Raw genomic sequence first — 12,144 nt, forward strand, 5'->3', positions numbered from 1 at the left:
TGCCGAGATTGCAACAGCTTTGTTTAAAAGTCATTGCAGAGTCGAATTTAGCTGAACCCAAATTTTTCTGGCATGTGCTTTGCACATGCTCAGTGAAATTCATCTGTTTTTGTAACGACACAAAAGGGGACTGTATTACAATATGTGGATATATTTGGGGGTATGAATAATAATCTATTTGTGTTTACCTTCAGAGCATGTTTTTCTTTTGTGAATACTAAGGCCCTTTATTTGAAACTAAAGTTATTGTTTATTTTCTGTTGCGAAGGATTGCACAGTACTTTTAAAAAGAAACAATTTTTGCAAAACTCTTGAAAAGAATTGCAGTGTGTATCAATAAAGTAGGCAGAAATACATATGTTTTCAGAATACACCGAAAAAAAATCATAAACTACATAGTAATACTTTAAGCCAGTTTGTTTTTTGCTTCGGGGCAGAACAAGTTGCAATAAAATAGTGTCATACATCTTGTAAACAAACATATACAATGGAATCCTAGCGTGCACCGCACCAGAATATATTACGCATATGACAAAGCACCAATGTAGAATAACAAAAGTGATTTTTCTGTTTGTTTTCAAATTCTCCTCTTTTAAAAAAAGTGCAGAAAAAAAACAACAAAATTGTATGTCTTGAGGAAAAACACACACACCCACACACACACACACACACACACACACACACACAAAAAAAAAAACCCTCTCAGATTAGATATCCTCTTCTGGTTATCTTGCAGCTCAGTGAAAATAACGTCATGGTTTATAGATCCTTCCCGCTTTGAAATCACAACACTTACTGTGCCGGTAAGTCTCGAGCACTTCAGTCCGTTAAGCTCATCCCCATGGTCAGCGAAAACAAACAAGAAGAATCCATCAGTCAGGGCACGCAGTTCTGCAAAAGAATGTTTGATAAATTTACAAAAAGTAACGGTGAAGCATAGACCGCGCACTCGAGTCTGTCAGATTTGGTAAATGCGTTGGCCGCGAGTGTCAATGGCTTCGGAGATAATATTATAAAAAACACTCATTAGTTGATTGATGCTCATGAGGAGAATAAATGTTGGCTCTCCATTGAGCCATTTTCTGAAATATACTTTTTTTATTTAAGTCATTTGCACAGTGTGACATTTAAAGCACTCAAAGCGTAAATCAAATAAATCCCAGCTAAAGCAATTTGGTGCTGAGTTTTGTGCTCACTTTATTTGAGATCCGACCCGTTCCCGCGGCTTCATCGGGAGGCCGGTCCGCGTCGTCTCGCCGGTCGCAGATCCGTCTGAATGGATGTACCCGACTTATCTGATTTGCCGCCACATCTGCTCTCAAAAAGAGCTGAATATTCATTGTGGCCTTGCTGTTAGATCTTAATTTAATAGCACCAAGTGCTGGCACACAGTTGCATCAACATGCAAATTACAGGCAGCTCAAGTTAACGGATTTCTAAGAGAAAATGTATGATTGCAAAGTATCAGAGACGCTCAAGGGTTTCTTCTGAAATGGTTGATTAAAGAAATGTTTTCAAAGTGTGCAAAAACCTCGTCCTTTTCCCTCGCCATCAGGCGCTCTTGTTTGCACGGCGCCCCCGTCACTATCAAAGGGTTGTTACACGTCAGGTCGGGTGAAGTTTGTTTTGTTTTCCTTCTCTTACGCCTAACTTCCCCCTCCTCCCCTGTGTTCTCTCCAGATGTTCACAAACTGATTGCTGCCCACCTGCGCGGCCTTGTTTTGCTCCCCCAAGACTGGGAGCCCATCCGATCATCAGTCAGCAAAGGAGGCGCACCAGACGGGTTGTTCCTCGGCTTTTTTCTGCCCTTGCTCTGCATGTCTGAGCTGTTTTAAGTGTCTTTGAAAACTTTTGAAAGGTAAATAAGAGGTACATTTGGGACACCGTTGCTCAATTCGCTTACATAGTTCGTCGAGACCAGGGGTGGGCGATTATTTTGGCCGGCGGGCCACATGTCTTATTTAATTTTTTGTGTGGGCCAACTAGGTATCACGTAAACTGTAAACAAAATGAAAATCGCAATTTAAATATTTTATTTTTTGGTATTTTATTTTCACCTTTAAAATAATGAATGATCACTTTATATATCATTATTTTGTATGTAATCATACATAAAAAATTAAACAGAAGTAGAAAATAAGGAGTTTCTAAATTCAACATTGATTGAAAATGCTTATTAAAATATTCAAAGAAAGTAGTTTGGCGGGCCGGGTAAAAAAGCTAAACTGGCCGGATGCGGCCGTCCCTCTCCCGGTGAAGGGATAAAGTGTTTTTATTTGTATTTTGTTTATATGGAGCATTGGTTGGTTTTTGTTATATTTATTTTGTTTTATATGACAAAACTACTTTGTCCTCTTTATGTTTTATTTTGTCTCTAAATTTTGTCAGCGGGAATTCATTCATTTATTTATGTATTTTGTTTGACCTTCATCTTGACTTAATCAGTGTCTGCTTGTCAGGTTGGCATCTCTCAAAGCGAAAACAGCGAACACACAGGGGAGGTTGAGATGGGGTTTGGGGGGGGGGTCGCTCATCCAGGACTCAACCTAAAATCAATTTTGGGTCCTTCATTTATGTTGATTGTGGAAATCAAAAAAAGAAAATAAAACCTTTTCAATGAATCACTCTGGGAAAAAAAAAAAAAGTCCAAATACTCCAGAACATTCAGGCACCCTCCCTTGTCCAAAGGAAACAAATAAATTCAGCAGCTGAAAAGTCACATATTTTCCTAACTAGCCGGCAACCGCCGCCTGTGTCAACAGGAGGCTTAAAATTGGACTTTATTTTGCTCGTGTTCACAAACACTTGGCTCTAAATGCTTATTAATATTGCAGCGGCCACTCTATTTGCTAACAAGAGCACCGCGTCCACTTTACAGTATAATAACACGTCAATATCTAAAGCTCAAAATGTAAAAGCTGAATCATCAAAAAAAAAAAAAAAAAAAAAAAAAGGACAGGGGGATGGGGATTGGGGAGTGTGGCATGCATGAGTGCGGACGTTGCCGCGATCTCCTGCTCAGGCTTTTAAAAACAGCTGTGGCCGGTCCTTGGGAATTAACTGGCTTTGCAACCACTTTAAGGAGGTAATCGACTCGTCTTGTAATGATTGCTGACATTTTAACGCGAGTGTTGATCCATTCCGGGATCAACTCTTTGGTGTGTTCAATTATTTATTTCATTATCACTTTAATTTTTTTTTATTTTTTTTTTTAGATTAGATTAACTGTAATGGACAGGGGTCAATGATCCAAGAAGATCATTACTTATCCAACTGACTCAGGCTTCAGCCTTTACCTTGCCATTCCTCAATTACTTGCTGACAGACAGGCGCATGGAAACAGGGTCATGGCACTGCCTCAGCCTCCCCATGTATATTAAGGCTGGATCTCCACGCTACCCCGCCCTGGAACTCTCCAGGGAACTCGGAAGAGATTGAGTGCTTCATTGTTTCTGCTAATGCGGTTTAGCTGCCTGTCAAATAGGCAGTTGGGGAGCTGCGTCAGTCTTAACCAACGGCTCGTCTCTCACTGCCGCGGCTGCGGATACATGCTTGTTTGTGTGCGTGCACGTCGACGGGCGTCTTATCGGGTGAAGGATTTACCGCACTTGAGTGCGGATGCGGGCTCACATACGTTAAGCGTGAGCATTTTAGCCTGTGCATGTGCTCAGCTATTTAGGTTGACTTACTTTCAAATATTTATTTCATTAGCTGTCTTCTTATCTGTGCTTTCGAATGCCGCTTTGTAATCTGTTAGCCTGCTTCTGTTATCCACTCTTACAAACCTGCATGTCTTCATTTCTCGAAGTTGTCTCACCCCGCTTCCATATGTTTAACCAAAGAAATGCATTTAAATGTATTTACCCCTATCTGCCTCGCTGCCAAGCTGGCTTTATCCTTCTCAAATAAACCAATTTAATCATGGATGCTTTTTGCCCCCGTGCATCAGCGTGTGCACGTGTCTGCTTGTTGGTTCCTAGAAGTGACTGTGTATTTATGTGTGTCTGTGTGTGAATGTGTGGAGCGATAGGGAGGGCGAGATCCCCACAGGCATATGTGTGTGTGTGTTCGTGAGTGTGCTAGTGCATCTTCCTTTTCCCCTTTCACTGCTGGGTTCAGCGATGCCCAGCATACTCATCCGAAATCTTTGTGACCTTGCCAGTCAGCCAGTCAGTCAGGCATGGCGGAGCAGCTCGTACACCTGCCCCCTTATGCTTTTTGTATGTGTGTGTCTCCGTTTGCATACAATATGTGCAAATCACGCCGCAAAGTCCGTCCCGATGCATTAACGAAGTTTTCGACAAACCGTTTTGTTCTCCTAAGATCAAGTGACAATCATCTGATTGGGGTTCTAATCCTAATGACTTTTTCCACCACAGCTTTAAGATCAGACTGGCTTTGTCACTGAGTTCCAGCCAATGAAGCATGCTCCCTTCAGGCCTGGCCTGAAGTGACTGCAAAGTGTGAATTTCTGAATCTCGTTGAATAAAAAAAAAAAGAAACAAACAAAAGACACACACACACACACACAAAAAAAAAAAACGTGATTTTTATACCCTGACACAAAACAGTGGAAGTAAACAAGCAAAGACCAAAAAAAGGAAAAAGTGAATACTTGGCTTTTGCAAAACATCCCGCATAAAATAATCTTGCACTGTTTATCAGCTTCCAACTCCTAATTTAACTCACAGACCATGTAAACGATAACGTTTTATAACTAAACACACACACAAACGCAGACATAGCACAGTTATTCTTGTCAGAACATTGCATTGCACTTCATTTTGGAAAGCCAATAACAAAAATGAAACAATTTATTTTTCCACCCCAAATTTATCCTGATCTGAATTCACAGTCATAACCTAAAATAAGACGTCAGAAATAACATTACGGCGAATTCGGACCAGTAAAATGTCCCCGCTGGAACGCCGGAGCCCAACAAGTATTTCTTCCAGAAATTGTCCCCGAAACGTAAAACCCGATTTCACATCATTTAAAATTACTTTCCAATAACATTCATTTATTTCCTCCAGATTTTCCCCGTCACTAAACCTAAACCAAGGTTTCAAAATAGGGTTTATAAAAGATCATATTGTGCTTGAAGTATGATTGTAATGTTAGTAATAGAAGTGTAATCAACCAGATATGCACCCGCTGACTGGAATTATCCTGCTAGCAGCTTAATGTTGCCTGCCATTACACGTTAGCACGGTCTGTGGCCACCATTAATGTGTGCGGTGGTGACACATGCCGCATGTTGCTGTCGAATCCACGGGTGTGTTACGGGCAACTTCTTCATGTAAACATATTTTAGAATTCATTAAATGCCTGTCCTGCAGTGTTTCCACCGTAGCAATGAAACCCAATTACTTGTAGCATATTCAAGATTATGGACTTCAGCATACGCACATAAATAAGAAACTGTACCCCAGAGAAATGTTTAATTACAACAGCACCTTCAAATCAAGTCCACCCCAAAAAAAAAAAGAAAATATATATATATTATTCACTATTGCGATGTGAAAAAAACAAACAAAAAACAATTGAGCAGTCACACGGATGGAACTTTTGAGCTGCTTCAAATAATTTAAAATGACTGAGACAATACAGAGTTGGAGTGAAATGTCTATGTGGGTGCAAAATATGTGCATATATATAAATTAGGGAAATGAATTCAATTGCGGTGGGTGGATGAGTAATGGATGCAAGCGGATTTGGATGGTGTCGGAGCTGCACGTTACTAATTTGCAAACAGGCACCAATGATTGAAATCTGAAAAAAACAAACAAAAAAAAAAAAAACTGTCACGCAAAGAAGGTTCAGCCACTGGATTCGGATGTCGGCTCGAAAGGGAGGAGACGGACGAGACGAACCGGGGATTATATTCCTGAACTTATCACTGTTCCAATTCCAAATTGGTTTGATCAGACAAGCTTTGAATGTGAAAAGTGATGATTCACATCACGTGGACCTGTTTTTCTCACCCCGCGGGGGGAACCGCGTCCTCTCCGCGTAAACAGATTTGTGTCGTCGTAACACGCGCGCCACCTGGAAGACAGGTGCGAACACCCTCCCCCCTCTCGACACGCACGCCGACCCACGACTGCCAGACTGGTCTGCTGTGAAACAAACCGGGCCCCGAGCAAATATCAGACAATCCGGCGAGGGGATGTGCTACTGTAATTTCAGGACAGGCCTGAATAAATTTGCCAGAGGAAAATCCTGTTCTTGCATCTCATCAGTCATTTCTGTATGAGCGGTACCACCTGCATCTGTCTGATTCTGTTTAGTTCTGTAAACTTCCTGTCTCCTGTGGGGGGACATTGGGCTTCATCTCTTTAAAGAATCAGTGTGGCTGTGGGCACTTCAGCAGAGAACCAGCACAGTGTGTCCATCATACTAATATTAGAACGGGCTGCCTCCCTCCCTCAGCCCCTCATCCACTCTGCCTGGCACGCCCAGGGCTGTTTGTCACAGCAACATCTAATATGAGAGGGAGTGTTTGGTACCGCTGGGAATGACAGATGACACATCTCGAGACACCTTTAGACCATTCTAGAGGGCATGACTGCAGAGAAGTAAAGAGAAGTAGAATAAGTGAAAGCCCGATGGGTTAAGGGTAAGGACCGGATTCTTTATTATCTTCTTTTCTATAACTCAACTGTCACATTAAAATGTGTGCGTCACGCAATAATTTCACAAAAAAAAAAAAAAAAAGGAACAGGCCGGGGTATTAACAACAGATAATTAAACCGACAACTCAATCAATTTGTATACATGTCCGTACGGTATAGGGGGAATTTACGAGTTTCAGGCCATAATTGTCCAAATGCGATTCACTCCCGTAGCTTATACATGCATTTTTACTCATGCGAAAAACAAATTAATTTATCAGCTCATTAAATAGCCATTATCAAGTGTAAGTGGGAGCATATATCTGACACGGGGGTCAGAACCCGCCGTAGTTCTTGGCGAGAGATGCCTTCGAGGGATTATAAATCCACGCTGGGAAGCAGGTTGGACTCGGTCATACAAAAAAGTGGAATTTGTAAGAGATTGGTGTTCGACCCCTATTTGCTCCTGCGTTTTCAACCGTCACTTTCACTTTTGCAAACAAATTCCAAGGCTGTATTTCATTCCATAGGGCTAATCCCTTTGCCCTACACCCTATAAAGTCACTTCTCCCCCTAATGAAATTTCTGAAGGGCCATAGGCAATAGGGTTTCCATGTATGTCTCGTTTTGTTTGGTTTTCAACGCCTTTCACCGTTGGGGCAATACCGACGTTATTCTCATATCGTCCTCATCCGATATCCCACAGATATTTGAGCTAGATGGGAGCGCAACGACCGTCGTGTATTTCACTCGCGATTATCCCAAGGACCCTTTAGGCATTGACTACTCCTGATTGTTTTCATTGCAAAGTCAAGAGATTTGGAATCCGTCCCAAAACGGTGTCATTATTATTGCACGCCAAATAAGGTCGCACGAGGTCGCTTTAATAAAATAGTCATGGGAATATACCCGGACCTTAACCGAGAACGGGAAATGATTTGGAAAGCTCATTTAGTGTCGGAATATAATATATTTTAGGCTGTTATCGTGTGTCGGCAGGGGGGCAATTAAAAGAAAATTTAGATGGAAGCTACACACTGGTAGGTGGAGTTCACCCTGCCTGAATTATTCTAATTTGGTGAACGCTATTGTAAACTCCTCCATCGGATGGACTGATAACATCTGCAATGGCTTCAAATGATAAAGATCCAAATGTGCTAATCCTTCACGCTTTATGTAAATTTCGGGCGTCTGTGTTTATCTTTTATGATGTGATCAAAAACGTCATGCGTTCACAGATCGGTGTTTACCAAACTGAGCGAAAATGTCAAAAGCCAGGAGAGTTTGACACGAGCGGTCCTTTTCACTGGGTGAACCTTGAATGACATTGTTTCTTTTTTGTTTCTCCGTTCCTCTCCTCCCATTGGTCGGCTTAAGTTGGATGGGATGTCCGAGCCTGAAATTGAACGGGGAACCGCCCAGGGCGCATCTCGCCTCTCGCCCAATGACAGCAGGGATCGGCCCCGACATCCCAGCTACTCTAAGTGCAGGATAAGCGGTAGATAATGAATGAATGAATGAATGAATGAATGAATGTACGCCATTTATGATCAGATCAGCGGGTGGGGGGAAATAGAGTCCGATCTGTCTCACGGGGACTATTAGATAGACAGACAGGGATCATGAAGGGTCGCAGAGGGCTGGAGAGCTGATACAGAATTGCCCGAGTCAGGGTTTCTCAAGGACTCCTGATTTGCTGTGTGATTTTGGACTAAAGGATCGTGGATGGATGAGTCGGGGGGAAAAAAGCGGGGGCTGTCGGAGGAAGGACGGAAGCAAGGAAGGAAGGACGGAAGGAGGGAAAGACGCGAAGCAAGGACATTCCTGCGAGGTGCGAAAAATTGGGAACAATCTGGCATTTTAGTGAGAGATGATGAGAGATGATGGATTGGGATCTGATGCAGGGCAGCAAAGATGACAAATGGGCCCTGTTGTTTTTTAGAAACGAATAAAGCAGCTTTTGTAATACTTTGTGCTCCTCTACTATACAAAAGAGGTATCTGATGAAAGACTAGTGGTGCCAATTATGTTACCGCAAGGACGCATCATCCACAGATACAATATTTGTCCCCCCCCCCACAGCTCCTCACTTCTTTTGAACCCATCATTAACACTCACTTAACTACAATCTGCTTAAATTACTTTCACCTAAATACAGAGCAAAGTTGGTATCATAGGCAACGTAATCATATCTCACCAGAAACTAAACCAGTCCCCGAAATTGCTCTCAATCTTCTTCAAAACGGGCATATTACGGGTTATTCCTCGTCATACGCATCTGCAAAGTTCCGGCGACGCTCGTTTGGTTCTCTCGTCCACAAATCTGGAAATTGTTATTCAAGTATTCAGCACATCCTGTTTAGATGACTGTAATTAACTTTACTCCTGCATTTGCAAACGCGACCTTTCCAGGCTTCAGGGTGATTCAAAACATCTCTGCCGGTCTCTTTAGGATTCTGTACACGCGACATAAATGTATTCACTCCACCAGCTACGGGTGTGTTTCATGATGGATTTTTAGATTATGGTGATAGTTTTTAAAGCTGTGAGGGCCCCCGATGGGTCGCCTCACGAGATGCCAGGATCCAGTTTGAAATGTAACAGAAATGGGCAAAAACAGAATCAGGCCAGGTATCAGCAGAGTCCTAGTTTAAAAATTCTCCGTAATAAGTCTTTTTAAAAACGCAACATGCCCATTTAACAATGCTCTATTTTTTAATATGGACTCATTTCTGCGCAGTATTACTCATATGATTCTTATGTGATTTGATATAATTATTATATATCATATGTCCTGCTAAGTAAGATTGTGATATTTTGAAATATAATATGAAACGAAAATCTAAACTACCGCTCTCAATACTGTTAATAAGTATTGGTATTTGTCTTAAAAAAAAGGATAAATGACAATGAAAACAAAAATAATGGCAATAATAATAGTAATAATAACACCTTTTTATTTTTTTATTCATATACTAATCAAAAGTATTTGTGCTGCTGTTGTTATTATCACAAATGATAATAAAATTGCGGATTAAAAATAATAATGCAATCTTTACTATATTATTATTATTATTATTATCATTATTATTATATTATGTAAGTATAATTTTATTTTAAAATGGAGTTTCATAAATATTCTCATTGATTATTGATGATTTGGGGACGGTCTAACAAGAAAATTAACTGCTCTGAATAACTAGGTGTCTATGTGTTCCACAATAGTGTGAAATACACTATTATAAACAAGTCAGTTGTCGCTTCGCACATCTGTTTCGGAAGGCCTTTCAATGCGTGGTCAGAGCGACGACGAGTGACCTAACATCATACTAATTCAATAGTCTCTGTTTTACAATCAATAATGGTGTTGCAGCACAGCTTAAACAACAGAACACTAATTGTCTCTTCAATTTTCTTCAATTTGCAGTGCTTTAAGTCTTGAGAGAATCGCAGCCTTATCAGCTCCGAGCCAGGCGCGAGGACGGATTCGCTCACAAAAGCACATATACATAGTCACTTGCAATCACAGGCGCACACACACACACACACACACGTATGTTCACACACATGAACACGATTGCGTACGCACCACCCATCGCTCACATTGGTATGGCCCTACCTGCTCGTGGACACCTCCAAAGATTTTTTTTTTTTTCCCATCTGTTCAGTCATGTGTGTGTGTGTGTGTGTGTGTGTGCGAAAACCTAAAAGACTCATTCTGTAGCCTGCCACCCCGTTCGCTCCGCAGCCCTAAGCCGCAAGATGCAGGAGAAAGGGGGATTTGTGCGAGTTCACCACAGGCTGCTGAAATGACTGGGATGCGTTGGTGAGTTGCGCTCATGTGGGATTTAAGTGGCTGAGAAATGCGAGGGCAGTTTTCATTCCCCTCATTCAAGCCACTGTCTTCTGCAAATTTATTAGACAAATCTGAGTTTATAAAACCTCAGGGGTGAGAGCGGACCACTTCTCTGTCAGAGGGATGCAATAAAAAAAATCATTGTTAAGAAAAACACTCTGCATAGCCCAGCAGATACAATTTACAATATATTTGTGGGTCATCAACCACACAGCCCACCTGAGGTTCTGGATCACAAATTTTAACACTCTGTAGGGGATTTCGCAGTTCATTGTGAAACACCTTTGCCTTTGTGAAAATAGCAGAGTTAATCATTTATGGGTGAAGATCTAAGTTTCCTTTACAAATCAGAAGTGTCAGTTCCAGTGGTTTTCCTTTGCTTATCCATAAGCCAGGTCCAGCTTCCACTGATAAGAGGAGCTAGCCAAGGGTCATCAGCTGCTTAGCCCATGTGTGTGTGTGTATGTGTGGTGATATATGTGATATATGGATGTGTGCATCTCTGCATTCTAATATGCTATGGAAGGTGCTTGTTTGGCTGAGTGCATTACCATATATATATATATATATCAGCAGTATTGTTGCTGTTTCCAGCTGAGCTGCTGGTTCCACCTGAGCTGATGTGATCTGTAAGGTTTGATAGCAGTTCTATTTAAATTCGCTTTCAGTGAATATTCTTTCATGTCCAATTTGGGGCCAATTTTTATATCTGCAAGCGGAATGGCGTATACTCACAGGTACATTATATGACTGCTTAGCAATGGCTAGTACTAACTCAGACATTTATTAATGGACCTATTAATAGAAGGGCCTTATAGGAAAATGGAAAACGCAAGTGTATTCAAATGTGTTTCCACGTAGAGCACGGGTGCCCATACTTTTTTGGCTTGCAAGCTAGTCTGAAAATGACATATAAAAAGCCCAAATGATCTACCAGCAACATATATATGTGTGTGTGTGTGTGTGTGTGTATTATTTCTCTTCCATAACAGCATAAACATATATGTTACAATATAATTTTGTACATTTTTGGCCATTACCTTACCTTACATGACCCCAATTTTTTGACCTTACTCTGATGACGTCCTGCACAGAATGGACTCAGTCATGGTGGAACGGTTTTCGTATCGAGACCTCGGATTGGCTGTACTGTATGTCAATCAAGAGCGTCAATGCAGCAATGGGGATGGATGATGGCCTAACAGCTATTTTTAATGACATGCGATCTATCCACACTGTCGCATTTTCCGTGACTCGCGGTTGAGTCGTTTTTTACGTTGTGCAGTAGAGTTTATTTTGAAAGGCAGGGCTCCGCTATCGACCCGTGTCGCCTTTTTGATCGACCAGAAGGGATCGACGTTTTGGGCGCCCCTGACGTAGAGGGAGTTGAATATCAGGAAAAAGCTGCTTTTTCAATAACAATGCATGTCAACGTTGATCCAAAAATGCTCACAAAATCACTATAATCATTACAACCTGGGGGGCGGGGGGAGAAGGCCGACATTGCTTAAAAAAAAATCCTCACAAAATCACTATAACAATTATGACCTCGGGGGAAGAAGGCATACATTGCTTGAAAAATTGCAAAAAAAAAAAAAAAATCTGCATTCATTCACTCTCCATATCGCTCATTCCTTACACTTGGTCACATGTTGGCTTGCCTTAATTTACAGT

General features: G+C 41.4%; 1 long non-coding RNA gene across 1 annotated transcript in view; it reads right to left on the minus strand.

The window, feature by feature from the left end:
* LOC147237955 (uncharacterized) overlaps nt 1-12,144 on the minus strand; it is a 52,975-nt gene that overhangs the window by 9,172 nt on the left and 31,659 nt on the right. The window contains exon 2 of the long non-coding RNA XR_015106913.1: nt 797-891. This is a non-coding gene — a long non-coding RNA (uncharacterized LOC147237955). The remainder of the gene's footprint in view (nt 1-796; nt 892-12,144) is intronic.

This window comes from Fistularia commersonii, chromosome 1 (assembly GCF_037954325.1).
Source record: "Fistularia commersonii isolate RoL2024-O1a breed Wild chromosome 1, RoL_Fcom_v1.0, whole genome shotgun sequence".
NCBI classification, from domain to species: Eukaryota; Metazoa; Chordata; class Actinopteri; order Syngnathiformes; family Fistulariidae; genus Fistularia; species Fistularia commersonii.